Here is a 20,107-nt window from a genome sequence, read left to right as displayed (position 1 = left end):
TCGCCCTTCCCTGTGTGTAGATCTTCTAGAAGTACTCATGTCTGTGTCTCTCTCTTTCCTCTTTATGTTTTCTGCTCTAGTTTTGAAACTAGAATGCCCATGTTTTGCTATTTGTCATGTTGGGTTTCTCCAAAGAGCATTTTGGGGGTATTCTCCACCCAGTAAGGAGGGCAGGAGATTTCTCAACTATTCCCCATTTCCCCAAGAAGCTGGGGGACACAAATGAAAGTGATGCTTGAACCATCAGGAATTGGCCATCTCATTGAGGAAACCCTTACATGGGACTTTCCAAGGAGCTCAGTTGATTGTGACATTCACCCAGAAGAGACATTGGGGAATTCTTTGACCCCTCTTGCTGCTTTGGGGGAATCTCTTCCTCTACCACCATTCCCACTCCCCTGCTGTGCTCCAGCTCACACATGGATGGAACTTTGGGGGAACAGTGACTATTAGGGTGATGGCTTGCTGGCCTGATTACCTACTTTTCCATTATATAGTCACTCCAAAGAAGAAAATTCACATGGCACGTGTGTGTGTGAGGACTGGACCTACTGAGAGGCGGGGCTTTAATTATTATTCTTGTTACTATTGGTGCTTATTTTCCCTGATGTATATGGGGGTGGGGCGGGGTGGGGTGGGGTGGAGTAGAGTAGGGTGGCAGAGGGGGGGGACCAGGAATGTATACTTAGGTCATGTTAAATAAAATGGCTGGGGGACAAAGGAAAGAAGTTGGAAACTGCAGTACATCCTTACCCCAGGTGTAAGAGTTCTTTCTCTCCCAGTGAAAAATGGGAAGCATGGCCCCTGGATGTGCCCTAGCTTCCCCTTCCCTATCCCTGAGACATCATGGAATTGCCTGGATTGTGACCTCTCCAATCCTAGTTCTCATTGATGTCTGGATATCTTGATGCACTGCCTGTTTGTAATAACAAATATTTCTTTTACTGAATGTTAATAAACTGGGTTCAAGAGGGACCCCCGGTCACTAAAGCACATTCTTGTGGTTTGTTCCACATCAGTATGCCTGTGACCCATGGTTGCTGGGTTTGCCCTTGAAGGGAAATGAAGAAAGCAAAGGGATGTGGGGTGGTCAACTGGCATGGGGGAAAGAAAACAGAGCTGAAAGTAAAGGAAACTTTAACTTCAGTTCATCCAAACCATGCCCTGCATCTCAATCTGATGATGTAGTATTCTCCATCATATTGCCCATGCCCTGAAACCTGCCAGGGAGCTGGCTTCTAAAATTAACCTCAGTTCATGTAAATGTGTTAGCCTCCCCACCAGCCAGGAGGCAGAGGTGTGAACCTCTTATCCATGGCTCCAGCAAAAGGATACATTTAATGGTAAGACTCTCAGGCCAACCTGAAAATAATAGCATCCTTTACTCAGGCCTATGGGCAGAGCTGCTGGCCAGGCTGCCCGAGAGATGCTCAGGCCTATGGGCAGAGATGCTGGCCAGGCTCCCCCAGCTATTCAATTGTGCGGCTGAGTGAGGAGCATGTGGCTTCTGCCCTACTGCAAATCATCTCATCTGTTGGCACCAGAGGTGTACCACAGCAACAACTTAGTCACCTGGGTCATATCCTGATTTCCAGGCCTTTTCTAGCCTAAGCAGTAATCACTTTCCCCCTTTCTATTACCTGTGCCATCAACTGGGAGAAGGGGACTGTATTCATGGCTCAGATTTCTCTAATCCAAACTCTTAACCATTCATCCCTGGTGAGCAAGGGTGTCTGGCATCTGTTGGTGGGCTTCCTTGAGTTCTGCCCAATTGCCATGTCCAAGCCAGGAGGACTAAAATAGCTGCTTGAATGTGCTGTGGATAGTGCTCCTAGGCTCCTTGGGGCCCCTTTTCAGACTAAGATGCTTATTGGCCCCCAGGACTTCATGAATCAAGCAAAGCCAAAATAGACTCAAATTAGCAAGAGAGAAAAAGGAACATTCTGGGAGGGAAGTTGATAATGATGTATAGAAATGAAATTATCTGTCCTGGGCTCTCATGAAAGGAAGCATCATTGCTCAGGGAACGTTTGGGGCAACACCTTCTGGAAAGGCCTTATTACATCCATGAGAAATTCATGGGGGTCAGGGAGGCTTAGATTTCTGCTGTAATTTTTGCCCCTCATTAATCAGTGAGGACTTGGGCAAATCCCTTCTCCTTGTGAGTCTCAGTTTCCCCAATAATAATATATGGGTGGCATGGACATACATTAGATTTCCCTGATGGCTCAGCAGGTAAAGAATCTTCCTGCAATGCAGGAGATGAGAGTTCGATCCCTGGGTTGGACAGATCTCCTGAGGGAGGAAATGGTAACCCACTCCAGTTGTTCTTACCTGGAGAATCCCCGTGGACAGAGGAATCTGGTGGGCTACAGTACAAAGTGTTGCAAAGAGTTGGACATGACTGAGTGACTAAGCACACATACGCAGCACATGGGCGTAGATTTGACTAGACTAGTTTCCATATGTAAGACACGAAGATAGGGCTACCCCCAAGTGACCTATGGAATTTTGTCAACTACCTAAGTCCAGCACGCCCCAGCTATTTAATTCAGTTGGACTTGGGGGGAGTTCTATTGTGGTTCCCACCGTGACTGATGTATTAGACCTCTTTCTGTTCTACTGTGACTAATGGCTGCCTTTGCTGTGACCCCCTGGGGAGTCCTTAGCAATACTGGAGAGAGCCATTGGTGGAGGAAATCTCCACCTTTCTTAGATCATCAAGAAAACTGCCTTGGTCAGCTGTAGTGCTATTCTCTGGTCTGCTTGGACTCTGGGGTTGTGCGTAGTGAATGGCCCTTCTTTGTTCCTCATTCCTGTTTAGAGCAGATGGAAATCTGGTAGACGAGACATTTGTGCAAGTCTTTTGGAGGATGCTGTAGGCAAGCTCTGTACTGCCTCTACCTTGACTGGACTCTGGACCCCAGTAACTGTGTTCCCCTTCTCTCTAGATAATTCCTAGGCTTTGGCTTGTATGACTTTTGGGGGCCAGACCTAGCCAATAGGAACAAGTGGCCTGAGGTAGCACTTTCTAGTCTGCAAATTCCTTCTGTCTCCATTAGTTTCTAAAAGGCCACTGAAGTAGTTGGGCAGAATGGATGACTTTATCCCAACTTTACAGATAAGGACATGGAGACAGTGAGAAGTGAAATGACTTGCTCATGGTGATCTAGAACATTGACTGCAAGTCAGGATGGGTAAGAGGATGGGCAGGCTGGGGTGAAATATGTGTAAGAGAATACTACTAATAATTTTCCAAGCACAAAATAAATAATATAATTGATATGTGCCAGGCACTAGACACTTTAACTGCATTATCTTGTGTAATGTTTACCTTAACTGTATGAGGTTGACGTTACTGTATCTGCATTTTCAGATAAGAAAACAGAGCCTCAGAAAGATTAAGACCCTTGCCAAAATTCACACAACCAGGTCATTAGACTTCAAATCTCCTGCTTTTTCTGTTGCACTTGTAGTGAAGCTGCTGTTTCGATGTACGTTGGGGTACTAGGGGTTGAATCTCAGCAGCAGGCCCAAAGTCAGAACATCCTAAAGCTAAATTGGACCTCTGGCTGCCTCTTTATCCCACTGAGCCCAGCCAATCTTCCCAGCTCCAAGCCCAGGTCAGAGGCCCTTGTGAGCCCAGGGAGCAACTACTTTCCCCCATTCCCACCTCTAGCCTTGGATCTCTGGGAATTGTTCCCAGCCAGGTGGGCCTATCCCTTCTCCCATTTAAACCTGCTAATAAGCAGCCTGGGGACAAAAAGATGACTAGAAGAGTGAATCAATAAATGTGAGCTTGGAGAACTGGTGTCTGGCCACTCAGACCTTCACCATCAATTGGAGCATTTCCTCATGAAGAGTTAATTGCAAATCACTTAACAGTCACGGTGAGAAACAGTCTCATTTTCTGGAAGAATAATTGCTGTCTGATGGGCTCTCGAAGGCTACTCTCCTCTGCTCCTTCAGTTTCTCTCCTGCTTTTCCACTTCCTCCCTCTGGATGCCTGAACATATTTTCTCTCAGCCCATGAAGAACCTTATGAGATTTCCAGTGGGCTTCTATGTAGAACCCAGTGCCAACAGGAAGTGGATGCTCTGTCCACAAATTCTGTGATTAAAATTAATATGTATGTCCTTCAAGAGGCAGAAAATGGAATGGACATCCGTGTCCATCCACAAACTCAGATGTGGGTGGGCAAGAAAATAGTCCTTGTTTGTTTTATTTAAAGTAACTGAATTCTGACTCCAAAACTCCCATTCAAGCAGAGAAGCAGAAAATTCCATGTTTTTCATGACTGGGGACCCACTTAAGTTTGGCACTGGAATCCAAAGGGTACTTGTATTACCCAGAAGTTAAGGGCAACTAATCTCTAATCTATTCCAGTCACCACTGATATCCTCATTTTCCATGCCTGCAGTGATGGAAGAGAAGCTGAGAGTCCCAAGGTTCTAGGTCCTGCCTCCCTCTGGGTACCTTAAAACAATCTCCTCCCCATCTTTGAGGCACTGCCCTAAGCAGTTTTTGTGCTTCCCTACTGCCCCAGACTCAGGAGCTCTTCATTCCCACGTGGGGCTGGGAGTGGGAGGGATCCCTCTTCATTTTTTTTTCAGGGCTTTTCCTTGTCCTTTATGATTATATATCAATGGTGGCTTCATACTTTTATAAAAACAGTGATAGAGTCAGTGATGTCAGCCTGCTTTGGCTTTCTACACTGTGAAATCCATCTTGCAAGAGGTCTTTTAAGGGCCTGGTTACCTCCATGTAGTTGGGGCATGGGGTGTGGAGATATAGAGGGGCAGCAAACAAATAAACATGAATATTTCCAGAAATTACCCTGCCACAAAATACTGCTTTATTGAAGGAAAAAATTATTTCACTGTCCTACAATTTAGGACAGCAAGATTTTAGTCCCTGTTCTACCTGCAACTGATGGAAACTTCATATCTCAGAGCCTCAGGTTCTTCATCCTTAAATGAGTTGGAGAACACAGAATCTCAGACTGTGGTCCTTTCCTCACCCTTTCCTTTTTGATGCTTAAATTCTTCCTATATCATCTGTCTTGCTCCTGCTCACCTCCACTGGCATAGATTCCTGGGGCAGTTTTAATGCCTAAGATGTCCCTACTTACATTGAACTGTAATAGGCCTAGCTTAGTCCCTGGGAGTCACACAGATCCTATTTGCTATCTACTCTCTTTGCCCCATACCAGTCCTTCCAGATCTGAAGGCAGAGATAGTATTCTTTGGTTCAACAAATGTTAAGTACCTATTCTAGGTGCTGAGGGTCAAGCAGTGAATAAGTAAAATAAAAACAAATCCCTCCCCCACCCCCCACCCCCGCTTATGGGACTTATTTTTTCTGCAGGTGGCAGATAATGAAACAAAATAAATAAAGTTATCATATGTCAGATGGTGATAGGTACAGTGGAGGGAAATAAAGGAAAGACAGGAGGTTCCAATTTAAAATAGAGTGGTCAAGAGAAGACTCACTGAGCAGGTCACATCTGAGAGAAGAACTGAAACCTCAAGGTAAGAGAAGATAATAAATACCAGGAACAACCAGGAGGAGTCCAGTGTACCTGAAGTGGAATGAGTGAAGAGATGAGGTCACAGAGGTAATGTTGGAGTGAGGGAGATGAGAAGACTGTTGAAAAGACTGACTCCTGTCCTGACTTAGAGGGGAGCAGAGAATGACATGGCCTGATTCTTGTTATATGGCATTGTCTCTTTTCCAAGATAAACAGTGCTACATCTTTCCAGTCTTTCCTCATATGTCCTTGGTCTAAGTCCCTTCCCCAGCATTCTCAATCCATGCTGAATGCACTCCACTATTAGTGGCCCTCTTCAAGTGTGGGTCTCAGAGTAAGACTCTTTAGACAAATTCACCTAGGTCCTTTTTTATTACTCCTGAACACCTGCAAGAGTCTAAGTGGTATGAGTTTTCAGTCAAACAGACATTGATTCTCTTTTTGGTTCCACGACCTACTTATGTGAGCTTGGATAAGTGAGACCTTCTCTAAGTCTCAACATCTTCATCTACAAAATGGAAGAGATAATCTGTACTTTGTGGGAATTAGCAACGATGTGTTTAAAGCTTCTCTATCCAGTGCCTGGCCCATGTGAGCCCTACCCAGATGATGGTCAATCTCAGTTGTCACTGTGGCCTGTACCCTTGGCACATAGGCAACCTCAATTTGGATCCTTGGTAGGTGTGGACCCTATAGTGGTTGAGAATCTAGTCAACCTGGTCACCGTCTGTGAAGACCTAAGCTGCTCAAGAAATATGAGTATGGGCCCCTCATATTACCCTCACTGAGTTTTGTGAGTGTCTGTTGGTGGGTAGACTTAAGCATCCCAGAAAAGCCAGAGCTGTCAGCAGGGTGCAAATAAAGGACTAACCAAAATGCTTTCCTCAGGGTCCCTCCCTTGAGGGCTGCTTTCAGGCCTTAAATCCAAGTATTTGTAGGATATTTATAATGCCACTTCTGGGGCTGGACTTAGAGGTATGCCAGTGTGAAGGACCCTACTCACCTGGAAGTTGAAAAAAATGGCTTGGGACAGGCCTGTGCAGACAGCAGCCAGAGTGTGTAACAGGCAAGTCCTTGAGATTCTGACTAGGTCTGTCATCAGCCCTGAGCATGTTTTCTCCCCTGCTAAATGGGGTCATTAATGCCTACTCAGGCTCTTTCTCCCACCAATCCTGTGCTTCAGCAGAGACTACCTTCATTTTTCCTACTGGAAAAATGCGTGCGTGCTAAGTCACTTCAGTCATGTCTGACTCTTTGCGACCCTCTGAACTGTAGCCCACCAGCCTCCTCTGTCCGTGGGGATTCTCCAGGCAAGAATACTGGAGTGGGTTGTCATGCCCTTCTCCAGGGGCTCTTCCCTACCCAGGGATTGAACTAGCCTCTTTTATGTCTCCTGCATTGGCAGGCGGGTTCTTTACCACTAGGGCCACCTGGGAATGCAGTAGATACTAAATGTGAAGGTATTTTTAAAAAAGTTGTAAAAGGCTACAGAAATGCAAAATGGTAGTAGTATTCAAATGCTTTGTTACTGATTGTCTGCCCTCTCTGAGTTCATTTTTCTCACAAATTCAGGGCCCTGTGAAAAGGCATTTGTACCTACCAGTAGCCAGATCCCTTCTGCTAAAAATGACATTCTATTAGGTTGAAGTACATGAATTATCCAGTCACTGGATACAGTGACTTAAGAGTTTTATTTTTGACGTGTATGTGTGGGGTGTATTTTTTTTTAATTGCCGTAACTAAAGGAATTCACTCTCTTAATGCTCCCAACCTCTCAATCTCAGTTTATCCCCAACTTCCTCATTCAATCAGGTAAGACTATGAATTGCTATCCTATCTCCCTCCTGCCTTCTTCCTAAAATAGATATGCAAATTATTTGGAAAACTAAAGCAAAGTGCCAAAATGGTTGTCATTATTACTGGCATTTTCTGTGCAATTTGGATTCTTCAGGAGGAAGCTTCATGTTCAAATTGACCATTACTGCCCTCATACTGAGATCCTTTACTAAATGTTATAAAGGGATGTAGAGATAAGCAGTGGTATGTTACAGCCAACTTGTACCAACTCTTAAGAACCAATTATGCATGCACATCTCTTCCCAACTCCACATTCAGTGACATCACATGGTGGTGGTGGTTTAGTTGCTAAGTCGTGTCCAACTCTTGCAACCCCATGGACTGTATGTAGCCTGCCAGGCTCCTCTGTCCATGGAATTCTCCAGGCAAGAATACTGGAGGGGATTGCCATTTCCTTCTCCAGGGAATCTTCCCAACCCAGGAATCAAACCTGGGTCTCCTGCATTGCAGGCAGATTCTTTACCGACTTAGCTACGAGGGAAGACATCATATTGGTAGATGAAATTGGCAATGATGAAAGTAATTTCCTCTATGGAAATGGGCAAACACTACAAATACAAATTTTTTTTCAAAAATCTAGAATTGTTTCAATCATAAAGGATCTGCCAATTTAGCAGTGGTGTGTGTGTTTCCATGTATATATGTCTGACTGCACATTCATACATACTGTGTGAAAATGGTAAGGTAAGCAGGCACATGATTACAATAGATGAAAATACTAAGTTGAACCATGTAATACTGCTGTTTGTGCCAGTCAAAACTAGGTGAGTATTGGCAATTTCATATAGTTCAACCTAACAGAATGTCATCTTTAGCCGAGGGGAATACTTGGAATGGAAAAGGTTTTCCTGAGGCCCCTCAGATGACCTGAGGCTGAGCTGGAGTTAGGCCCCAGGGCTCTTAGTTCCTTGTCTTAACCCTAAAGGCTCTGTTGCCACTTTATTTTCCTCTGATTCCTTACCAAAATGGACAAGGCTCTGACATGAGAAACATAGCACTGATGGGGTAAGAATAACCACAGGTCTTTTGCCTCATTGTCTCCACTAAGTTAAAGGTCAGAATTCAGGTCCTTATATCCTTATACCATAGCCTCATCATTCCACCACACACTTTCTCTCTTCCTCACACTTTCTCTTCACTTCACCTCTTCACTCCACCCTCACCAGTCTGCCTGTGTCTTACATCCTAAGAGTGCCGGAAATTTGAGTATGTCCAAAGGAGAGCAAAGGAAAGTTATTACAACAGTTGGAAATAGGATCTATGAGGAAAGGTTAAAGGAAGTGTCCCTTGAGAAAAGAAATGTGCCTGTCAACAGAATAATAGTCTTCACATATCAAAAGACTGATATACAGGTGATGCTATACTGCTTTTTTACATTTCCTGAAGGCAGAGGAATTCAACATATCACTTAATGGCATTACCAGCCAGCCAGACTCCTAAAAAGAGTCATCCTTTCTTTTACTCAGTCACCATATCTAATAAGTCACTAAATTCTCTTGATTGTACCCCCTAAATATCTCCTAAATCAATTATTTCCATCTTGACTGCCATGGTCCTAGGTCAGGCCTTTACCCCTAGTCTCCATGAGCTCCATTTATCTACTCTCAGCTACTGCCACTAGAATGTTCTTTAGAACATCACCAAACTACTCAGGTCATGCCTCTTGTGAAGTCACTATTGCCTATGAAATTAATACTGACTTCCTCAACTTGGCATTCAAAGACTTATATCTTATGGTTCCAAACATTTTTATAGTCCTAACTCTCACCACTCTATATACTAGAGTGGTTTCCTCAATAGGCCCCATTATTACCACCACAGGGTCTTTATACATACTCTTCTCTCATACTAGACTTTCACCACCTTAAACCATTGAAATCCTTCTTATCCCTCATTACACCTCCTAAATGCCACCTCATCCTGATTTCCACATCATAGGAGGTTCATTTACTGTTCTGAACCCTATTCATTTGCCTCTTTGTGTTGTTACCCAACTTAGTATAGCAGAGTAGCAGCTTTTAAGTAGGACTGCTTAGGTTCCAGTCCTGACTTTGCTAGTTACTAGCCATGTGAATTCCTTGGTGGCTCAGATGGTAAAGAATCTACCTGCAATGTGGACGACCCAGGTTTGATCCCTGGGTTAGGAAGATCTTCTGGAGAAAGGAACGGTAATCCACTCCAGTATTCTTGCCTGGTGAATTCCATGGACAGAGGAGACTGGTGGGCTACAGTCAATCGGGTCACAAAGAGCTGGACACGACTGAGCAACTGACACAGCCGTGTGACACTGAGCAAGTTGCTTAAATTTTCTTGCACATATTTAAAATGGGCAACTGATTAGTACCTCTTTCAGAAGGTGTTATAAAATTTCAAACACTTATTAACTTAAACTCATGATGCTCTGAAAGTGCTGCACTCAATATGCCAGCAATATGCCAGCAAATTTGAAACTGAATGCTTACTAACTATAAACTGAAACATAGTAAATAGTAAGTGCTATTGTTATGTTTATATTCTTGTCTCATCTCTCTGACTAGCCTATTATTCCTTAAGGGCAAAAGTAATACATATTTTTAAAAATGCTTTATGGGTGTCTTCTGGACAGAGGAGCCTGGTGGGCTACAGTCCATGGGGTCACAGAGTTGGACATAACTGAGCAACTAACCCACACTGGTCCAGATGTGCTTCACTTAAAGTACAATGATAAATTCTGGAAATAACATAAGACATACCAGAGGAGAACGTGAAAAGTGATAGGAAGAGGTGAACTGATTAGGGATCATAGAACTGGAGGAATGTAGCACAACAGCAGAACATCATACATCCTCCAACCCATGAAAAAAAGGTGACATAGACCTGGCATTTCCTGACCCCAAACCTAACAACAGAAGGCTGTCAAGGAAGGTTTAAACTTCTCCCAGAAAGAACAGATATCCCTCTGACAACATCATGTGGTTCCAACAGCACCAGCAAAGAAGATTGACAGGGAGTCTGGCTGATAAAAAGCTGTAAAAGGAATCATTTTCCTTCTCTGCCAGGCCTCAGAGTCTACTATTAAGAGACATCAAGTAACTAGGTGATACCAGCAAGGGGTATCCTAGCAAAACAAATGGCCCAGCCTGGGATATGCTCCTCCTCCTTGCAGAACAGTGACTGTTTTCACCCAATCTAGGTTCACCAGGTAGCCTGGCCTGGGGGATTCTCTCTAACCCCCAGGCAGCAGCATCAGAAATAAATGGGAATTCCATCAGGACCAGATAGACCAAGAGCACTAAAATAGTATGGTAAAGACCCAAAGAAAACTACCATCAAAGTCACAGCTAACAAAAGTAGTCCAGACTACTGTTAAACCGAAACAGGATGACTTCCTTCCAACATAAAATATTTATATAGAACTTAGATTCTCCTAACAAGCTATACAAAATATCCATGATAAAATTTAAAAAAAGTCACCCATCATACAAGAGCCAGGAAAATCAAACTTTAAAGAGAAATGACAATCAACAGATGCCAACACTGAGATAAATCAGATGTTGGGAATTATATGAAAAGGATTTTAAAGCAGCTATCATAAAAATGCTTCAGTAGCCAATAATAAATTCTCGTGAAGCAAATGAAAAAACAGAAAGTCTCAAGAATGAATTAGAAGTTATCAAAAAGAACCAAATAGAAATTTAAAAACTAAAATAAAAAATTAAAATGTGGGTAGGCTCAGAATTGAAGAAGATAACAGAATCTGTGAACTTGAGGTCAGCTTAGTGGCATTTAGAGACAGTTTAGAGACAAAATAGGTTGAAAACAATGAACCAAACCACAATATTGTTGGGACTGAAAAAAAAAAGATATAACATTTGTATCATTTGAGTCACAGAAGGAGAGAAAAGAGTGGAGGTGAAAGAGTATATGAAGAAATGATAGGTGAAAACTTCCAAATTTCAGTGAGAGGCATAAACTTGCATATTCAAGAAACTGAATGAATCCCAAATCGGATAAATTCAAGCAATATAATTAAAACTTGGAAACTAAAGAAAAGAAAAACACCTTGAAAGCAGCCATAGAGAAACAATATATTGCTGTAGGGGAAGATGAATTTGATTTTATTTTAAAAATTATTAAAGAAAGTCAGAATTTTATTCAGTTTATTTTTTTTTTAATTTTAGTAAATAAAAATTCAGTGGTTCAGGAGTAATTCTTTTCATACTGAAATATGATTGAATTATATATGTTTCAGGTATACAACATATTGCTTTAGTATTTTTAGATTATGCTTCATTGAAAGATTACAAAATAATGTAAGCCCCTGAGTCTCCCTGTGCTGCACAATATATCCTTGTTGCTTTTTCTATTTTATACATAGTAGTTTGTGTCTCATAACCCTGTACCACTATTATGCCCCTCCACTCTTTGCTCTCCCCACTGGGAATCATTAGTTTCTTTTCTATATCAGTGAGTCCGTTTCTATTTTACTATTTATAACAGTTTTATTTTCTTAAATTCCACATATAAGTGATATCTCTGACTTAAATCACTAAGCATTATATTCTCTAGGTCCATTCATGTTGTTGAAAATGGCAGAATTGCATTCTTTAATATGGCTGAGTAATATTCCATTGTATGAGTGTTAGTTGCTCAGTTGTTTCCGACTCATTTGCCACTCCATGGATTGTAGCCCACCAGCTCCTCTGTACATGGAATTCTCCAGGCAAAAATACTGGAGTGGGTTGCCATTCCCTTCTCCAGGGGATCTTCCTGACCCAGGGATTGAACCCGTGTCTCCCACACTGCAGGCAGATTTTTTACCATCTGAGCCACCAGGGAAGCCCATTGTATACATATGACATATCTGCTTTTTTTGGTTTTTTTTTTTTTTTTGGTCAAACTTTGATGATAGCCATTCTATCAGGTGTGAAGTGATATTTCATTGTGGTTTTAATTTGAATTTCTTTAATGATTAATTATGTTGAACAGCTTTTCATGTGCCTGTTAGCCATTTGTCACCTTTGGAAAAATGTCTACTCAAGTCTTCTCATTTTTTATTGAATTTTTTGGACCTTCAGTTATATGAACCATTTATGTATAATGTATATTAGCCTCTTAGTAGTGATATCAATTGCAAATATTTCTTCCATTCCATATGTTGTCTTTTCATTTTGCCAATGGTTTCCTTTGCTGTATAAAAGCCTTTAAGTTTAATTAGGTCCCATTTGTTTAATTTTGCTTTTATTTCTTTTGCCTGAGGCAGATAAAAAAAATATTGCTATGATTTATATCAAAGAACGTTCTGCCTATGTTCTCTAAGAATTTTAAGTTTTATCTTTCAATCTTTCATTCATTTGAGTTTATTTCTATGTGGTATAAGGAACTATGCTAATTTCATTCTTTTACATATAGTTGTCCAGTTTTCCTGGTACCACTCATTAAAGAGATTGTCTTTTCCCTGTTGTATATTCTTCCCAACTTTGTTATAGATTAACTGACCATAGTTGTGTGGAATTATTTCTGGGCTCTCTATTCTGTCCTATTGTTCTATGTGTCTATTTTTGTGCCAACATCATGCTGCTTTGATTACTGTAGCTTTGTAATTCGGGGAAGGTGATACCTACAGCTTTGTACTTTTTTACTTTTTTCTCAAAATTGTTTTGGCAATTTGGAGTCTTTCATGTAAAGACATAAAATATAAATTTTAGAATTATTTGTTTCAGTTCTGTGAAATATGTCATGGGTGTTTTGAGGAAATTACATTAAATTTATAGATTGCTTCAAGAAGTTTGGGCATTTTAGCAAAGTTAATCATTCCAATCCAAGAACACTGGATAACTTTCCATTTCTTTGTATAATGTTTAATTTCCTTCCTCAGTGTTTTATAGTTTTCAAAGTATAAGTCTTTCAAATTGTTGGTTAAGTTTATTTCAAGGAATTTTATTCTTTTTGATGTGATTTTTAAACAGGAATTTTTTTCACTTTCTTATTCTGATAGTTTATTATTAGCGTATAGAAAAGTAACAGATTTCCATACATTAATCTTGTCTCCTGAAACTTTGCTGAATTCATTTACTGTTTCTAATAGCTACCTGGTAGAGACTTTAGGGTTTTCTATATAAAGTATCATGTAGATGGCAGTAGTGACACTTTTACTTCTTCTCTCCCAATTTGGATACCATCTATTTCCTTTTATTGTCTGAATGCAATGGCTAAGACTTCTGATGCTATGTTAAATAGAAGTGGTGAGAGTGGCCATCCTTGTTTCTCTTTCCTCAATTTAGAGGAAAGACTTTCAAAGTTTCACCATTGAGTATAATGTTAATTGTGGATTTTTCATAAATGGCCTAGCTAATGTTTGAGATATGTTCCCTCTACATTAACTTTGATAAGTTTTTTAAATCATGAATGGATATTGAATTTTCTCAAATGCTTTTTCTGCATCTGTTGAGACGATCATGTAATTTGTATTCTTCCTTTTATTGCTGTGGTGTGTTACATTGATTGATGAATGCTGAATCATCCTTGAGTTCCTGAAATAAATCCCACTTGATCATGATGTATGACTATTTTATATATTACTGGATTCATTTGGTTAATATTTTGGGGGGGGATTTTGTTTGTATATTCATCAAAGATACTAGCCTGAAATTTTCTTTTTTTTTTTAATTGTGTCTTTGTCTGATTTTGTTATCAGAGTAATGGTGATCTCATAGAATGAACTTAGGATCGGTCCATCCTCTTCAATTGTTTCAAATAGCTTTAGAAAGATAGGTATTATTTCTACATTCTATGTTTGGTAGCGTTCCCCTGTGAAGCCATCTGGTCCTGGAGTTTAGTTGCTGAGAGTTTTGTTTGTTTTGTTTTTTATTTACAAATTCAATTTCACTTCTAGTGTTTGATCTTTTCAAATTATCTGTTTCTTCTTGCCAGGTGTATGTTCCTAGAAATGTGTCCATTTCTTTTAGGTTGTCCAATTTGTTGTCATATAGTTCATAGTATTCTCTTATTTCTTGCATCTTTGTGGTATTGGTTGTTACTTTTCCTCTTTCATTTCTTATTTTGTTTATGTCTCTGCCCTTTTTCCTTCTTGGTGAGTATAGCTAAAAGTTTATCAGTTTTATTTATCTTTTGTTATATCATTTAAAAAACAGCTCTTGGCTTCATTGATTTTTTTTTATTGTTATTTGATTTCTATTTCTTTATTTTCTCTCTGATCTTTAATATTTTATTTTGTGCCTATTCAGACTCTTTTCTTCTTTTTCTAATTGTTTAGAGTGGTACTTTAGGTTGTTTATTTGAGATTTTTCTTGTTTCTTTAAGAAGCCCTGTAACACTATAACATTCCCTCTTAGGACTGCTTTTTTTTTTTTTTTTGGATCTTAAAGATTTTGGAGAGTTGTGATTCCATTTTTTTTCTGCCTTGAGGTATTTTCTGATTCTCTCTTTGATTTCCTCATTTAGCCCTTTGTTTTTTAGCAGCATGTTGTCTTGACTCCATGTGTTTTTTCTTTTTCCATATTTCTTACTGTAATTGAGTTCTAGTTTTATAACATTGTGATCAGAGAAACTGCTTGATATATTTTCTATCCTCTTAAATTTGTTAAGCCTTGTTTTGTGGCCTAACATGTGACATACACTGGAGTGTGTGCCATGTGCACTTGGAAAGAATGTGTATTCCACTGTTTTTGGATGGAATGTCCTATAGGTATCTATTAATTCCAGCTGGCCTATCGTGTCATTTAATACCACTGTTACCTTACTGATTTTCTGTCTGGATGATCTGTCCATTGATTCCAGTTGTGTTACAGTCCCCTACTGTTATGGTATTATTGTAAATTTCTCCCTTTACATCTATTAGTATTATTTATTTACTATTAGCTTTATATATTTAGGTGCTTCTGTATTATATTCATATTTTTTTGTTCATATATCTTCATGAGTATAATATTCTCTTCCTATACTGATCCCTTCATCATTATATAATGTCCTTCTTTATCTTTTTTATCCTCCTTGTTCTAAAGTCTATTTTGTCTGATATGAGTATTGCTACCTCTACTCTGTTGTTCTTTCTGTTTACATTAAATGTCTTTTCCCATCCCCTCACTTTCAGTCTGTGTGTGTCTTTAGGTCTGAGGTGAGTCTCTTGTAGGCAGCATATAGATGGGTCTTGCTTTTTTATCCCATCACCCTGCATCTTTTGATTGGAGTATTTGTTCCATTGATATTTAAAGTAAATATTCATAGGTATGTACTTATTACCAAGTTATTACTTCTTTTCTGTTTTTTTTTTTTTTTTTTTAGTTCTCTGATCATTACTTCTTTTTGTTTCTTCCCTTTTAATTTGACACTTTTCTTCCCTGATAACTCAGTTGGTAAAGAATCTGACAGCAATGCAGGAGACCCTAGTTCAATTCCTGGGTCAGTAAGATCCGATGAAGAAGGGATATGCTACCCACTCCAGTATTCTTGGGCTTCACTTGTTGCTCAGCTGATAAAGAATCTGCCTGCAATGTGGGACACCTGGGTTCCATCCCTGGGTTAGAAAGATCCCCTGGAGAAGGGAAAGTCTACCCACTCCAGTATTCTGGCCTGGAAAATTCCATGGACTGTATAGTCCATGGGGTTGTGAAGAGTCGGACATGATGGAGCGACTTTCACTTCACTAGTTTTATGCTTGTGTTCCTTTATTTTTAGTTTTTTGTATCTATTGTGAGTTTTTGACTTTTGGTTACCATGTGTTTCATATATGTTGACCTGGTGGTGGTTTTTTAAATTCAAACTGGCAGTTATTTAAGTTGAAGCACATTATAAAATATCTACGTTTTTCTCCCCTTCCTCATACTTTGTGTTTTTGATGTCGTATCTTAAACCTTCATGTTTATCCCTTACTGGTTTTTGTAGTTGTAGTTCCTTTTACAGTTTACATGATTTTTCCCTTTTGAATAGATTCTTACTTCTTGTCCATTTAGAGAAGACCCTTCAGCATTTATTTTAATGTAGTTTTAGTATTAATTGCTTGTCTCAGAAGAGCTTTTATTTCTCCTTCAATTCAACATGATAATCTTGCTGGGTAAGGTATCCTAGGTTGCATGTTTTTCCCCCTCATCACTTCCAAAATACCATACCACACTACCTTCTGGTCTACAAATTGTGTGCAGAAAAATTAGTGTTCCCTTGTATATGACTCCCCCCCCCCCCCACACCTCTTACCACCTTTAGAATTCTTTCTCACCTTTAAATTTACCATTTTAATTATTAAATGTCTTGGCATAGGTCTTTCTGAGTTCATCTTGTTTGGGACCCTCTATGCTTCTGTACCTGGATATCTGTTTCCTTCTTAAGATTTGGGATGTTTTCAGCTGTAATTTCATCAAATACAATTTTGATCTCTCTCTCTTCTCCTTCTGTGACCCCTGTAATGTGAATGTTGGTATGCTTATTGTTATCACAGAGACCTCTTAAACTGTTCTCATGTTTTTACTTACTCACTTTATAGACATTTATTATTTTTTATAATTACTCATTTAAAATAAGATTTGTTTGCTATACAGTAGGTCCTCGTTGGTTATCCATTTTAAATATAGCAGTGTGAAACTGTTCTCATGAAAAAAAAATTAATTTCCTGTTCTAACCATTGATTTCCATTATTCTATCTTCCAGATCACTTATATATGCTTCTGTGTCACTTAATCTGTTCTTCATTCCTTCTAGTGTGCTTCTCATATCATTTATTGAATTCTTCATTTCTGATTGGGTTTTTAAAAATAGTTTTCCAGTTCATTATCAAAATTCTTTATTTTTCCATTTATTTTTATTAGTCAAAATTCTTACTGTGTTCATATATTATTTTTTCCTAATTCAATTAATGTTCTTATTACCAATGATATAGAGTAAGTGGGGCTGGGGCTTTGCTTGGCTCAGGCTGGGGTACAGAGCTAGATGGTTGTGGGAAATGAGTCAGCCAGCCATGTGATTTCAATCTGCCCTTTCTCCTCTGCCTTGAGGGAAAAGCAGGGTTCACATGCTCCTCAAGAGCAGAGTCCAGGCTTCCTTCAGCTTTCTTATTAGTCCCAACCCTCTTCCAACCAGCCAAGGGGGCTCAACTCCTCTGTGTAGGACTCCAGAACTGCGGCACCCAATCTGTGGCTCAAAGTACTCATTCCCCAGGTAGATTTCTACCCATATATTCTCTTTTCCTGTGAGTCTCCTCCCAGGTGTACAGGTCATTACCTGATCACTTTTCTTCCCTTCCTACCCAATTACCCGTGGATCTTTCTTACAGCCTTGGTTGTACAGAAGTTTCTGCCAGTTTCCAGTTAGTTTTTAGTGAGAATTGTTCCACATGTAGGTGTAATTTTGATGTGTGTGTGGAGGGAATTGAGTTCCCCATCCTCCTATGCTGCCATCTTGATCTATTCTGCAGGGGAGCTAGAATTTGAATGGCAGCAGATTTCTCATCCAAAACCATAAAGGACAAAGGGAAGTGGCAAAATATTTTTTTCAAATGCTGAAAGAAAAGAAGAGTAAACTGTGAATTCAGTGTCCTGTGAATAGGGAAATAAAACATCCTTGGAAAACCAAGACTAAAATGTTTAGCAAGGTTAAAAATATAAGATCAATATACAAAAGTTAATCTCACTCTGTGTAATAACAATGAACCTGTGTAAAGCAAAATTAAAAATTCAATAACAGCATTTACAACCTAAAGCAGAACAGAGACTTTAAAGTGAAATATAAAGCTATATCACGTAAAAACTAGAAGAAAATTTGGAGAGATCTAGGGCTACTCCACAAGTTCACAGACTTGATAACAAATGTGATGTATAAAAGGAAAAACTGTTAAACTGGATCTTTAGAAAATTAAAAACTTTTGCTTTGCAAAATACTCACAAGAGGATAAAATGATAAGTTACATAAAGGGAGAAACTTTTATTTTTGTTATGGTCATAACTGTAAATGGGAAGTGGCATTACATTGCACAAAGAAAGCTGAGTGCCAAAGAATTGATGCTTTTGAACTGTGGTGTTGGAGACGACTCTTGAGAGACCTTTGGACTGCAAGGAGATCTAACCAGTCCATCCTAAAGGAGAGCAGTCCTGGGTGTTCATTGAAAGGACTGATGCTGAAACTGAAACTCCAATACTTTGGCCACCTCATGCAAAGAGTTGACTCATTGGAAAAGACCCTGATGCTGGGAGGGATTGGGGGCAGGAGGAGAAGGGGACGGAGAGGATGAGATGGCTGGATAGCATCACCGACTCAATGGACATGAGTTTGAGTAACCTCCAGAAGTTGGTGATGGACAGGGAGGCCTGGCATGCTGCGATTCATGAGTTTGCAAAGAGTCGGACACGACTGAGCGACTGAACTGAACTGAACTGAATAAAGAATGATGTTGAGCATTTTTTCTTGTGCTTGTTTACCACTGTAGATCTTCTTTGAATGAACATCTATTCAAATCCTCTGTCCATTTAAAATTAGATGATCTGCCTTTTTCTGGTTGTGTTGTAAGTTATGTATATGTTCTAAATACTAGGCTCTTTTAAGATATATGAAGGCCTTCTCTGGTGGCTCAGTAGTAAAGAATCCACCTGCAATGCAGGAGATGCAGTTTTGATCCCTGGGAAGATCCCCTGGAGGAGGCCATAACAATCTACTCTAGTATTCTTGCTGGGAAAATCCCATTGACAGAGCAGCCTGACAGGCTACAGTCCATAGGGTCACAAAGAGTTGGACACAACTGAAGCGACTGAGCATGTGTCAGACATATGAATTCCAGTCTACAGCCATACTACCCTGAATGCACTCAATCTCATCAGATATATGAATTCCAAATATTTTCTCCCATCTGTAGGTTATTTCTTAACTTTCTTGATAGTCTTCTGACTCACAAAATTTTAAAATCTTGATGAAGTCTAATTGATCTGTTTTTTTTTTCTTTTGTCACTAGTTATTTTGCTTTAATATATGTGTGCATGCATGGTAAGCTGCTTCAGTTGTGTCTGACTCTTTGAGGCCCTATGGGCCATATCCCACCAGGCTCCTCTGTCCATGGGATTCTCCAGGCAAGAATATTGGAGTTGGTTGTCATGCCCTCCTCTGGGAATCTTTCTGACCCAGGGATGAATATAAAAACCGTTGCTTAACCTAAGATTATGAAGATTTACTCCTATGGTTATGTATTAGTGAACAGCAGAAATGTATTGTCCCACAGTTCTGGAAGCTAGAAGTCCATGATCAAGGTGTCAGTTGAACTGGTTTATTCTGAGATCTATGAGAAAAATTATGTTCCATGACCCTTGCTAAACTTCCTGTCATCTCTATGTGTGTGTGTGTCTCTGTGTCCAAATTTTCCCTTTCTATAAGGAAACCAATCATGTTGAATTACGGCCCATCCTACTGGACTCATTGTAAAATTAGTACCTCTGTAAAGACCCTGTCTTCAAATGTGGTCACATGCTAAAGTTTCTAAATGCAACAATTGGAGGGGAGCAATGCAATTCAATCCATTACAGTTTTTATCTAAAAATTTAATGATTTTAAATTAGTTTTAACTCTTACATGCAGGTATCCCTTCCATTTTGAGTTAATTTTTGTGCATGGTGGGAAGTAAACATCCACATTCACTCTTTTGCATGTGGATATCCAATTGTCACTGTAGAAGGGACTGGCTACCCACTCCAGCATTATTGTCTTGGAAATCTCATGGACAGAGGAGCATGGCAGGCTACAGTCCAT

The sequence above is a fragment of the Odocoileus virginianus genome, chromosome X (assembly GCF_023699985.2).
Source record: "Odocoileus virginianus isolate 20LAN1187 ecotype Illinois chromosome X, Ovbor_1.2, whole genome shotgun sequence".
NCBI lineage: Eukaryota > Metazoa > Chordata > Mammalia > Artiodactyla > Cervidae > Odocoileus > Odocoileus virginianus.
This window is presented reverse-complemented; position numbering follows the sequence as displayed.